Below are 12,479 nucleotides of genomic sequence, written 5' to 3'. Positions count from 1 at the left end.
GAAGGGTTAAGGTCACATAATGTCCTCCTACCTCCTCCAGGGAAAAAAACAAAAGTAAAGTAAATGAAACCAACCGACTTAAGCAAACAAACAAAACCCCATCACCCAAAGCCTTAAGAAAGTGCTATAATGGAGGTGCTGCAAGGAGATGGGAGAGCCCAGAGGAGGGGCAGTCTGGCCTCTGGGGTGGGGTGATGAAGGCTGCTAGATATTGGAGCTAGAATAATAAACCATTAATGATGAAGAATGAGCTAAGAATTACCCTGCCAAGAATAAATCTTTAATTTAATGATCCCCTTCAGGCATCGGCTTCACTGAGATGAAACTTGAGCCGAGGTTTCAACAACAAGTTAGAGTTTGTTTGGTGAAGGAGGACTGGGGGAGGGGGAGAGGAGAGCTGGGGCATTTCAGCCAGAAAGACTAGTATGCACAAAATCAAAGGGTCTGGTCCATGCGCAATGTGTCTGGGGGTCTGAAAGTCCTCCAGTGAGGTGGAGGGCAGGGGAGTGAGTAGATGAAGACCACGTTGCAGAGGTAAATAGGGATTCATTCTTCTGACAACATACAACATGCTGCATGCTGAGTACTGTTCTGGGGTAAATAGACATGGCTCCTGACCTCACAGAGCTCCAAGTCTAGCTAGGGGAGACGGTAATATGAGAAAATGCAAAATGGCAGGGTCGTCTGTAGGGCACCTAATTCAGCCTGAGGAGTAGTTTGAAGAGCCTTCGCAGAGCAAGTGACTTCTTAACTGACTTACAGATGAAGAAAAGTTAGCCAGAGGTTCCAGGTTAAGGGGAAAGAATATATGAAAGCCCTGAAAAAAGATAGTTGGAGCAACCGAAAGATCTCCAACATGGCTGCACTGTGGAGTGTGGAGATTAGACAGAGGCCAGAGCACAGAGGCCTGTAGGCAAAGTTAAGGAGTTTGAACTTCCCCTTTGAAGAGCACCCAGGGAGGTATTTACAAGTTTTAAGCAGGAAAGTTAGATGAACAGATACAAGTTGAAGGTAGATCATTCCTGCTGCCTTCCTGTAGAGACTGGACTGGAGGGACCCTGGAGCAGGAGATAAGGAGAGCATTTGCCCTGGGCATTGACATCCTTGATCCAGGAGAGAACTGATAACAGCTTGGACAAGGGTCATGGCAGTGCAGACCAACAGGAAGTAGACCCTACAGGGCTTGTTGAGGATGAAATCTCACCAAGGGAGGGAAGGTGAGGGAGAAAAGGTTTTAGTTCTGGCTGGAGGGAAATGAGTCACAAGATGAAAGAACTCCAGGCCAGGGAGATCTGAGGGCCACAGAAAGGTGTCACCAAGAGAGGGACACATGGGGGCCTTCTCCGGGGCAGTGCCAACCTCTCACAGAGCCTGGGCTATTTGGGGCACAGGGCTACCAGAGGCCAAGGGCAGATGAGGTGCTTCTGTTCCTGCCTCTCAGCGCTGTGCAGCCTCTGTGTGGACCCCATCCTGGCTGGGTGAGCTTCTTTCTGGCTGAAGGCCCAAAAGGAGAAACTTCCAATAGCCCAGCTCTCCTGAGATGCACTGGGCACTGAGCTCAGCACCCCACAAGATTTACCCCAAGCAAGGCTCACCAAATCCCAGCAGAGTAGGGGTGGGGAGGTGCTATCCTCATGTTTACAAATAGGAAAGAGGGGCTCAGAGAGTTGAAATGACCTGTCAACAGTCAGGAAGTGATAGAATGATGTTCTTTTTTTTTTTTTCTTTTTCAGTTATCACCTATGTATTTTTTACTGTGGTAAAATACACAAAACATAACATTTAGTACCTTAGCCATTTTAATTTTTTAAAATTTTCTTTATTAACTTTAATTAGAGGATAATTAATTTACAATATTGTAATGGTTTTTTGCCATACCTCAGTATGAATTGGCCACAGGTATACATGTGTCCCTCCCACCCTGAACGCCCTCCCACCTCCCTCCCCACCCCATCCCCCCAGGTTGTCACAGAGCACCGGCTTTGGGTGCCTTCCTGGGTCATATATCAAATTTTGGAGAACTTCTGATACATACAGCAAACCGCCTCTACACTCAGTCCCACCACGAAGGTTGCCATAAAAGCAGAGAGTTTAAACTCGTCTCTGCCTGGCATGACAGAGAGGTTGCAAGTGTATTTGAGGCTGCTGTGTTACAACACCCAAGGCTGAAGCTACTGCAGGATGACAAGGCAGATCTCACAGGCATGGAGGAAGCAACAAGAAAGTTGTGGGGTGTTAAAGGCAGATGGTACTTAGAATGGGGCATGTTCTCTCTAGAAGCAGGCTAGAGCTAATGGGATAAAGACCAAGCAGTGTACAAAAGGCTTGGTAGGAACATCACCAGGAAGACTGGAATCCAAGAACAGAGTTCAAATGACTTGGCAAAATCACCCAATGAGGCCCCGAGGCATCATTCTTGCCGGTTCTTTCTTCATTTTATCATATTTTTCTTGTCTTTAAAAATGTGGGTTGGAGTATCAAAGGGCACAATCAGCAAAGTGAAAAGGCAACCTATGCAATGGAAGAAAATATCTGCAGATTATATATCTGATAGGAGGTTAATGTGCGGGATACATAACTCTTACAGTTCAGCAACAACAAAATAACCCAATTAAAATATGGGAAAAGGACTCGAATAGACAGGATACACAAGTGGTCAACAGATGCATGAAAAAATACTCAACATCACTACTAGAGAAATGCAGATCAGAACCACAGAGAGATACCCCTTCACACCCATTGTTGTTTAGTTGCTAAGTTGTGTCTGACTCTTTTGTGGCCCCATGAACTGTAGCTCCTGCTCTGTCTGAGGGATTTCTCAAGCAAGAATACTGGAATGTGTTGCCATTTCCTTCTCCTGGGGACCTTCCTGACCCAGGGATTGAACTCACATCTCTTGCTTGGCAGGTGGATTCTTAATCATTAAGCCACCTGGGAAGCCCCTCACAGACATTAGGATGGCTATCATTTTATATATATATAAAACAAAGAGAAAATGACAAGTTTGGTCAATGATTTGGAGAATTTGGAACCCTTATTCATTGCTACTGGGAGTGCAAAGTAGTGCAGCCACTCTGGAAAAGAGTATGGCAATTCTTCAAAAAATTAAAAATAGGGCTACAATATGATTCATTAATCCCACTTATGGGTATATATCCAAAAGAATTGAAAGCAGGAGCTCAGTGAGATAGTTGCATGCTTATGTTCTTAGCAACATTATTCACAAGAGTCAAAAAATGTGTAAGCAACCCAAGTGTCCACTGACAGACAAATGGATAAACATAACGTGGCATAAATATAGAATGGAGTATTATTCAGCCCTAAAAAGGAAGGAAATTCTGACACATGCTAAAATATGGATGAACTTGGAGAGCATTACACTAAGAAGCCAGTACGATCCATCTCTATGACATATCTAAAGTAGTCAAATTAATAGAAACAGAAGGTAGAACGGTGATTACCAGGGGTTGAGAGCAGGAGAAAGTGGAAGTTTTTGTTTAATTAGCATAGAATTGTAGTCATGCAAGATAAAAATTTTTGGATATTTGCTTCAGAACGATGTAAATATACTTAATACTACTGAACCATGTACAGCTGACCCTTGAACAACATGGGTTTGTTGTTCTGAACTGTGCAGGTCTACTTAATACACAAATATTTTTCTCAACAGATACATGTTACAGGATTATAATTCTCAATTGGTTGAATCTGTGAAAGCAGAACTGTGGATATGGAGGCTGAATTTTCAACTGCATGGAGTGTAGCACCCCAAACCCCTGTGTTGTTAGAGGGTCAACTGTACTTAAAAATGATTATGATGGTAAATATTATGTGTATTTTATCACAATTACAGTCTTAAAAAAATTTCAAATGTGGGTTAGAATACATATTTTAGAGAGCTCCTTCTCTCTGCAGAAACCTCAGCACTACTTTCGCCTGCGTTTCCGAGCCTCCTCCAGGAAACTTTTTCAGACAATGGGAAGAGTGGGAATGATTCTTTGACAAGGCCACTTCCAAATCTCCTCCCACACCATCCCGCCAGCCTGCAGAGTCCCTCCTCTTTCGCCTATACCCGATGGATGTTCTTGTTTCCAGTGTGTTCATGGAATGTGTATTCTCAGAGGTAGTGGATGAAAACTGTTGATGAGGAGAAAGGTGTGGACAGCTTATTCCAGCCCCGTTAAGTTACAAGGAGCTCTGCGCTTGCCCAGCAATAGCATAGCTTTGTAGATTTCAGGCAAGCCTATGCTTCCTCTGAAATGTTCTTTCACTGCAGGTACGAAAACACAGTAAACCGTGATCCAAAAAAACCCCGTCCCCCTGTGAATGGTGCTTTGTGAGCCGGTTAATGTATAACACTTTAGAAAACTGGGCAGGGAGCATGTTTGCTTTTCCAACAGGAACCACATCAGGGGTGTCAGCTGCCAATAATCCCAGGATTCTGTGGTCATAGGCTTTGAATATGCAGCCAAACTTTGGCATCCAGACGTAGAGGCCAGTGATTTCCAACCTTTTCACCACTAAGGATCCCTCTTATTACTCTTTCCCCTGTGGGCCCCACATTTGGAAAATTTTTTTATCTAGCAAAACTACATTTATTATGGAATAATTCATTTTCCCAATTTTTACTTGCTCAGTGCTTCAGATCTGCATGAGATAACCATACCAAGCTAATATAATTCCAGTCAAAAGTGAAGAAACATGATATTGTACTTAGCTTTCTGTGGCTTTGTCTTGGCCAAATGTACAGTTTCTATTAGACTTTTTACAAATGTTTTTTAAAAAAATAGCTTAAGAGCACCAGTTACTCCCTTTAGAGACCTCCAGATTGAGAACTGCCAGTACAAGATAGTGGGTGCCCTGACAGGATGACGACCAGCTGAAGAAGCTCCAAAGTCCATGAACCAGAAGTAGACAATAATCTGTTCATCAGGACGCCTCCCTGCTTTATTTCACTCATATTTCTCTAGCTTAAGTGTTTCATTTTTTTCTCATGCAAAGGGAGTGATGAAAGAGATCATTCCTCAAACAAAAATAACAAATGCTTACCAAGCCCCTTCTTAGAAGCCTGGTAATATGACAAGACAAATCTCAGACATGAGTCTGCCTCCCCCAGATCCCTTGCTCCCAACTTCTAAGGATCTTCTGTTGGATGGTGCCTTGGACACTCATCTAAGCCACATGGAATACAAATGGACATGTCTATGTTTCTCTCCGCACTATGTGCTGTGCTGTGCTTAGTCACTCAGTTGTGTCCTACTCTTTGAGATCCCGTGGGACTGTAGCCACCAGGCTCCTCTGTTCACAGGGATTCTTTAGGCAAGAATCCTTGGGTGGGTTGCCATGTCCTCCTCCAGAGGATCTTCCCAACCCAGGGGTCGGACCTAGGCCTCCTGCATTGCAGGCAGATTCTTTACCATCTGAGCCATCAGGGAAGCCCAAGAATACTGGAGCGGGTAGCCTATCCCTTCTCCAAGGGATCTTCCCAACCCAGGAATCAAACTGGGGTCTCATGCATTTCAGGTGGATTCTTTACCAGCTGAGCTACCGAGGAAGCCTGTCTCTCTGTGCTACCATACTGGAATCTTCTTAAGGTCAACAACTTGGTTCTCTTTTTTCTTTGTAACTCTGCATTTCCATCAACCAGTGTGGTGCAGTGCTAAGCACCAGCAAGTGCTTAGTGGAATGATTGACAGCGCATTCTAGGGTGGGTTAATAGTTGAACTCTCGGAGCTAGATTCCAAGCTCCTTCAAGGCAGACACTATGTCATTCACGTCTGTGTTCCCAGCACCTGGCACCGTGTATGGGCCCAGAGTGGTCACTCAGTAAATGCCTGGATGGATGGATGCGTGAGTGGATTCCATAAGGCAGGAGATGGTACCTTGCAGCTGGATACCAGGTGATGATACATAGACTGGTTATTACAGGCACACAGGTCACGGGCCATAGGTATAACTGCTCCTCACCATTTAGTTTTGTAAGTCATCACCCAGGGCTGCCATGTCTCTAGCTCATCCTTGGGTAAACACTCCCTCTGTGACACTCAGTATAACCCCATCCTCTCCCTCCTACCTCATCACCCTCCCACCTTGCCATGATCGAATATATACACCAACATAACACTGGGACCATAAAAGAGCACAGTTCAGTGCCCTGGCACCCCATTTGGGAAAGGGCACTGACCCCTGCTATAAAAGAAGCTCAGAAAGGATGGAGAATGAATGTGGCCGAGACATGTCTCTCCCTGTGGTGTCACCAAGTGTAATTTAAGCAGAGGCATTCCTGCAGTTGTTACACCCAGGCAAGTGTGGGGAATGAAACAGTTGTCTGTGACTGATTTAAACTGTGGTTTTTGACAACTGTGGCCTGGATTGAAGTGTCCCATCTGTTAAATTTAGTGTCCAAGGAAGCTGTGAACATGAGCTCTCAGAGTCCCAGCTTTAGTTCTGTGCGGTCCTGGACAACTCAGGAAGAGCTTCTATCTTCAAACCAAATTGGGCATTTTCTCTGCATCTGAAGGTTGTTTTAATTAATACAGTTATTCCTGGCAGGATAGTGGAATGCAGGAACCAGGTAGGTAGAATGTGGAGGGGGCAGGGAGGGGAATGGGGGAAGCCTCTTTCCAAGTATTTAAGAGATAACCAGGACTATCCTTATGCAAAGGTCACCCAAAGGCCCCCTTCTCGAATTCCCACCTCTACCCCCATCCTCAACCCATCCCAACCCCCCTTTTCTCTAAGCCCAAATCCCCTTGATAATCCCTGCTTCTAGCAAAGGCATTGTAAGCTCCCATTCAAATGAAAATATTATTAAGACATTATCAACAAGTAACATCTACGGCACACTTGCCTATCAGGTTTATGCTCCTAAGATGATAGAGCCTGGAGGAAACAAATAATATGGTTTGGATGGAGGAAAAAAAGGACACCAGTAGTAAGAGAAAAAGATGCAGAGTAGAGAAGGTGGTCCTGGGTGAGACTTGGCCAGTGATAGAAGGTGAGAGTTCTGCAAGGAGCATGCAGGATGTTACTGGGGTGTCCAAAGAGAAGGCTAGGCGAAACACACAGGTGTGGAGATCCCTGGCACGCGATCCCACCCTGGGTGGGCCCTTGCTCACTGTCTCCATTCAAGTTTCAATTATACCCATTCTCAGTGGCAGCTTCCCAGCTGCCCCGGTCAACTAATCCATGACTGCCTACAGCTATATTTGGCTAGGCAGCCTCCTGTGTCTACACATACCAGCTTGGGGAACTCACATAAACTCCTCACTCCTCCAGATGTAGGTTATTCCCTGTCTGATCTCCCATTCCATTATTTGCCAACATGAACTCTGAAATCCAGCCCAGTCAATCCACCTCACTGTTTTTTTTCCTTGAAGCGCATCCCCAACACACACCACGTTTCCCTCTGACTGACTCAGGGCCTGAAACTCTGAAGCCCAGAAACTCCGCAGCTCACTCTACCCCATTCCCCAAATGCCTGTTGTTGTTTAGTCACTCAGTCACGTCCGACTCTCTGCGACCCCATGGACTGTAGCCCACCAGGCTCCTCTGTCCATGAGATTTCCCAGACAAGAATACTGGAGTGGGTTGCCATTCCCTTCTCCACAGGATCTACCCAACCCAGGGATTGAACCCATGTCTCCTGCATTGGCAGGTGAATTCTTTACCACTGAGCCACCAGGGAAGCCCTCCTCAAATGCCTACTTTCTCTCAAAGCACTATGATCCTTCAGGATTGTCTCATCTACTGCATGAGGAAGCTCTGGACAATTCTAAATTCTGTGAAATGAAAACAATAATTAAATATGCACAATCTACTGGAGGATATAGACAATAAAATAGACAATTGTAGTAAAAGTGTGATGAATGAAGTTTGTAGGTTCAAATCCTATTTCTGCTATTTATTACCTGCTTAATTATGGATAAATCACTCAAGTTCTTTGAACCTCAGTCTCTTCATCTATCAAATGGGGAAATGAACAGTACTTATCTCACTGGGCTAATGGAGACATTCAATGAAACTATGCATGTAAACACCTGGTACAGGGCTACTCCCTTCTGTTCCAGGACCTTAAATATGATCCAAGAGTCAGTAAGTGCTGGTGGAGGGCTTGTCCCTATTTCTTTAGGCTGAAGATTCTCTAGGGAAAAGCTTTGACAAAAAGCAGAAATGCACAACTCAAGCAAAGTCCCCCTGGAGTGGCAGAGAAGAGTGAATGTCTGGACGAGTGTTGGGAAAGGAAGAAGCTGACTTCCTGATGCAGGAGAGACTGCAGGCGCTTTTAGGAAATGAGCAGCGGCAGAAATATGTTGGTTGAAGGGCAAACTGGGCAAAGTACCACTTGGTAGACAGCAATCCCGCTCCTCAGCTTCCGGAAAAGGGAGAGGGAAAAATACACCCCAACCCCTCCACTCACCATGAGGCACTAAATCCAGAAGCCTCGGGGTCTTCCCTACTGAGGGATGGGCACTACCTCTCACCTCAAGGGAAACAAGAAGCTCATTGTTGGGGTCCTGCATGACAAGATTACCAGTAGGTCCCAAACTTGGGCCCAGCCCACCATGGCAGTATGACACAGAGGAAGTGGCCACGTCTTCCATCCAGAAGCTTGGATCTGAATCTCAGCTCTGCCATGGAAAGACCATTATTACTGGTGTGAAAACTAAACTTGATGATGAACAGGAAGCACACTGTACATTACATGTGTTCTGTCAAAGTCAGCTGAAGTGGAGGTGCTAAGGAAGGATTTGCTTCCTGTGCTTGGAACATCAGCTCATGTTGGGGGCGTTGTGCTTGTGTTCATTCTCTAAAACATTATTCCCAGTATTTTCCACTAGTCTAGAGTTTCCATTACTCTTTTTTTAAGATTTATTTACTTGTTTTTGGCTGTGGTGGGTCTTTGTTGCTTTACCTGGGCTTTTCTCTAGTTGCGGTGAGCAGGGGCTACTCTTGATGTGTTGCGCAGGCTTCTCATTGTGGCGGCTTTCTCTTGTTGTGGAGCACGGGCGCTACAGCACATGGGCTCAGCAGTTGTGGCACACGGGCCTTAGTTGCCAACAGCATGTGAGATCTTCCCAAACCAGGGATTGAGCCAGTGTCCCTTGCATTGCAAGGTGGATTCTTAAACACTGGGCTGCCAGGGCAGCCCTCTCATCACACTTATAACCCTGTCCTTTGCTACCTGCTTAAAGGAGCCAAGATTTAGCCAGACTTCAGAGTGGGAGCTGATCTCCTATGAACCATGAGGCAGGTCTCGGCCTGTACTCTCTGGGCTTTAGTTTTCTTGCCGTCTGGTGAGTGTGCTGTGCTCCATTATCTTTTCCCACCCCCATCCTTTAGCTATTCCTCCCTCCCCTTGATCTTATCAAAGCCAGGCTTATACTTCAAGGCCCAATTCAAATTCCTCATCTCATGAATCTTCCTCCCATGCTCTATCATTGTTGAGATCAATACATCCTACATGTATTCACTTTTAACAAGCTGGGTTGTATGAAATGTGACTGCTTCATTTCTGTTAGCCTTGCCTCCCCCAGGCAGCATGGAGGCAATTTGAAAGCTGTGTGTGTTTGTGTGTGTATGTGTGCTTGTGCTCAGTCACTCAGTCATGTTCGACTCTTTTCTGACTCCATGGACTGTAGCCCACCAGGCTCCTCTGTCCATGGGATTTCCCAGGCAAGAATACTGGAGCAGGTTGCCATTTCCTTCTACAGGAGATCTTCCTGACCCAGGGATCAAACCCACATCTTCTGCATTGACAGGTGGACTCTTTACCACTGAGCCTCCTGGAAAGCCCAATTTGAGAGTTAGGGCCAGTCAAATCTCTCTTTTTCATATTCTTGCATTCCTTCAATGGGCAAGCATTATGCTAGGCTCTGGGGCTACAGAAATGAACTTGACACAGTCCCTGTCCTCAAAGTGGGGTCAACACCTCAAAGAAAGATTTGAGAGGAGTGCTACACCATTTGAGGTCACTGGCTAGGGGAAAGTATTTGAGGTAGAAAAAAGGGCACATGGGAGGGCCTGGGGAAAGGGAAAGTCAGGTTGTGTTCTGAGGATAATTAGGGCACTGTATGTGTACCTGTGTGCTCACTTCAGTCCTGTCTGACTCTTTGCAACCCTATGGACTATAGCCCTCAGGGATCCTCTGTCCATAGGATTGTCCAGGCAAGAATACTGGAGTGGGTTGCCATGGCCTCCTCCAGGGACTCTGGTTGGTTCACTGTTGTCTCCCCTGCAGTTAGGTGAATGACTGGCAAATACTAGGTGCCCATATATGTCTGTTGAATGAGTGAATTTGATGAGTAGATTTGATGATAGTAAGCTAGGGCTTGAAGTAGTTGAGATTTCTCCTTGCCTGGCAAGAGCCAGAAAGAGGAGACTGACAGCCCTGAAGATCTTCTGTATTGAACTTCCCCAAATATACTCTCTCCTTCAGACCATGACTTCCAATTTTCAGAAGTTTAATTATGGTGTGTCTTGGATTTTTTAGGCTTGTTCTGTTTGGGGTTCACTCAGCTTCTTTGAGTTGTAGGTTTATATCCTTTGATAAATTTGAAAAATTCTTAGTCACTATTTCTCCAAATATTTTTTTCAGCCCCATACTCTTTAGCCTCTCCTTCTGAGATCCAATGATACAAATATTAACTCTTCTGCTATTGTCCTACAGATCCCCGAGGCCCTGTTCACTTTTCTCAGTCTATTTTCTCTCTGCTATTCAGATTGGGTAAGTTCTATTGATCTGTCTTTATGTTCACTGGGTCTAGGCTATTTCTACTCTGCGACTGAGCCCATCCTATGAGTACTTTTGCTGTGGTTGTGTTTTTTAGTTCTATAATTGCTCTTTCGTTCTTCTTTACATTTTTTATTTCTTTGCTAGGATTTCCTATGTTTTTCATTTGTTTCAAAAGAATTCGTAATTGCTTGTGCGGCTCCCCTGTGCCTCAGACAGTATAGCAGATGCAGGAGACATAGGAGACACGGGTTCTATCTCTGGGTTGTGAATTCCCCTGGAGAAGAGAATGGCTACACACTCCAGTATTCTTGTCTGGAGAATTTCATGGACAGAGCAGTCTGGTGGGCGATAGTCCATAGGGTTGCAAAGAGTCAGACATGACTGAGCTACTAATACTTTCATGGAGGCCAAGTAGCCCTGCTTCACATTGCCTGTTCAATCTCCTCCCTGCAGGTGGGCGTGGAGACTCAGCACAGCAGGATTATGGCAGGGGAGTTGAAGTGCTGACTGTTTCTGCCACTCAGGGCTTAGAAGATCAGCTCCCCATTCAGGTCCACTGAACTCCCAGGGGAGTGGTGTGCTGTTGTTCCACTGATGTTTGGTTAGAGTAGGGTGTGGGAAGTGCTTCCCAAAAGGTGTTCTGTTATTAGGTTACCTTTTTCCTAGGCCTTTGGCTAGGAGGAACATGCTTTCCTTAGAACTTTTTTGATTGGCGCCTGTTGGAAGTTTTGGGTTGGGGGCTTCTGAAGAGTCCTATCTGGAATATATGGGAGGAAAAAAGAAAACTCAGAGAACTCAAGGTTATGTTGGTTCTCAAGTCAAGAGGTCTTTAGGTTGCCTGTCTTCTTCACATCTTTCAGTCTTCCTATGCTTGTTTGTTGTGGTAGTTTTCCAGTGTTTGTTAGTTTTAGGAGGGAGGACCTGGAGGAAAGGAGAGGGGAACAGTATCCCTCTGTCTTGGCCAAGACCAGAAGTCTGGACCATGAATTGTAACCTGACATCTCATTTTAGGCATTAGATCAAGTCAGTCACCACCTGCTAGGAGAGGCTTTGGGATGTATGTATAATAAGCATTTCTTACATTTCTGTACATCATGAGTTTCAGCAGAGCTTTTATATCCAGGATTTTACTTGCTCTTCATGATAATTCAATGAGATACATACTATTGTTAGTATCTCCATTTGATAGTTGAGGAAACACCCAGAGATGAGTTAATTTGCCCAGTAATGGCAGAGCTGACATTTAAGCCCAGGCCTCCAGACCCCAGTTTAGGGCTCCCTTCACCCTACACATCAAAAATGGCCACCAGGCAGATCTACTTCTCACTCACAAGCCTCCCTTTGAAAGTGGACTCCCAGGGGGTTCCAGGTTGCCTCCCCCTGCTACTCCAAGACTTTACCTTCTTCCCTCTCTTGCACTAGATCAGTTGGCAGGAATTTTCCAAGTACCCAGTACTGCGACTTCACAGTAAATATGTTCCAAAAGGTCACAGACTTCAGTCATCCCAGTCAATCCAGACCAGCAGGGAGGGGTTGGGAACGGGGTACTGTTCTGTATCCTCTAGACATCGCAGCTGTGGGGATTTAGCAGAAATGTTAACTGGGGCCAGGACTTGCGCAGTCACATGGGGCCCTGTGCTTCGAGAGGCCCCGGGCCTGGCTTAGTGCTCTGCCATCATCATCATGAAATTTGTTATAAATTTTGAACAAACAGTCCTGCATTTTCAGTTTGCACTGGGCCTCA

The sequence above is a fragment of the Bos taurus genome, chromosome X (genome assembly GCF_002263795.3).
Source record: "Bos taurus isolate L1 Dominette 01449 registration number 42190680 breed Hereford chromosome X, ARS-UCD2.0, whole genome shotgun sequence".
In the NCBI taxonomy this organism is placed as follows: domain Eukaryota; kingdom Metazoa; phylum Chordata; class Mammalia; order Artiodactyla; family Bovidae; genus Bos; species Bos taurus.
This window is presented reverse-complemented; position numbering follows the sequence as displayed.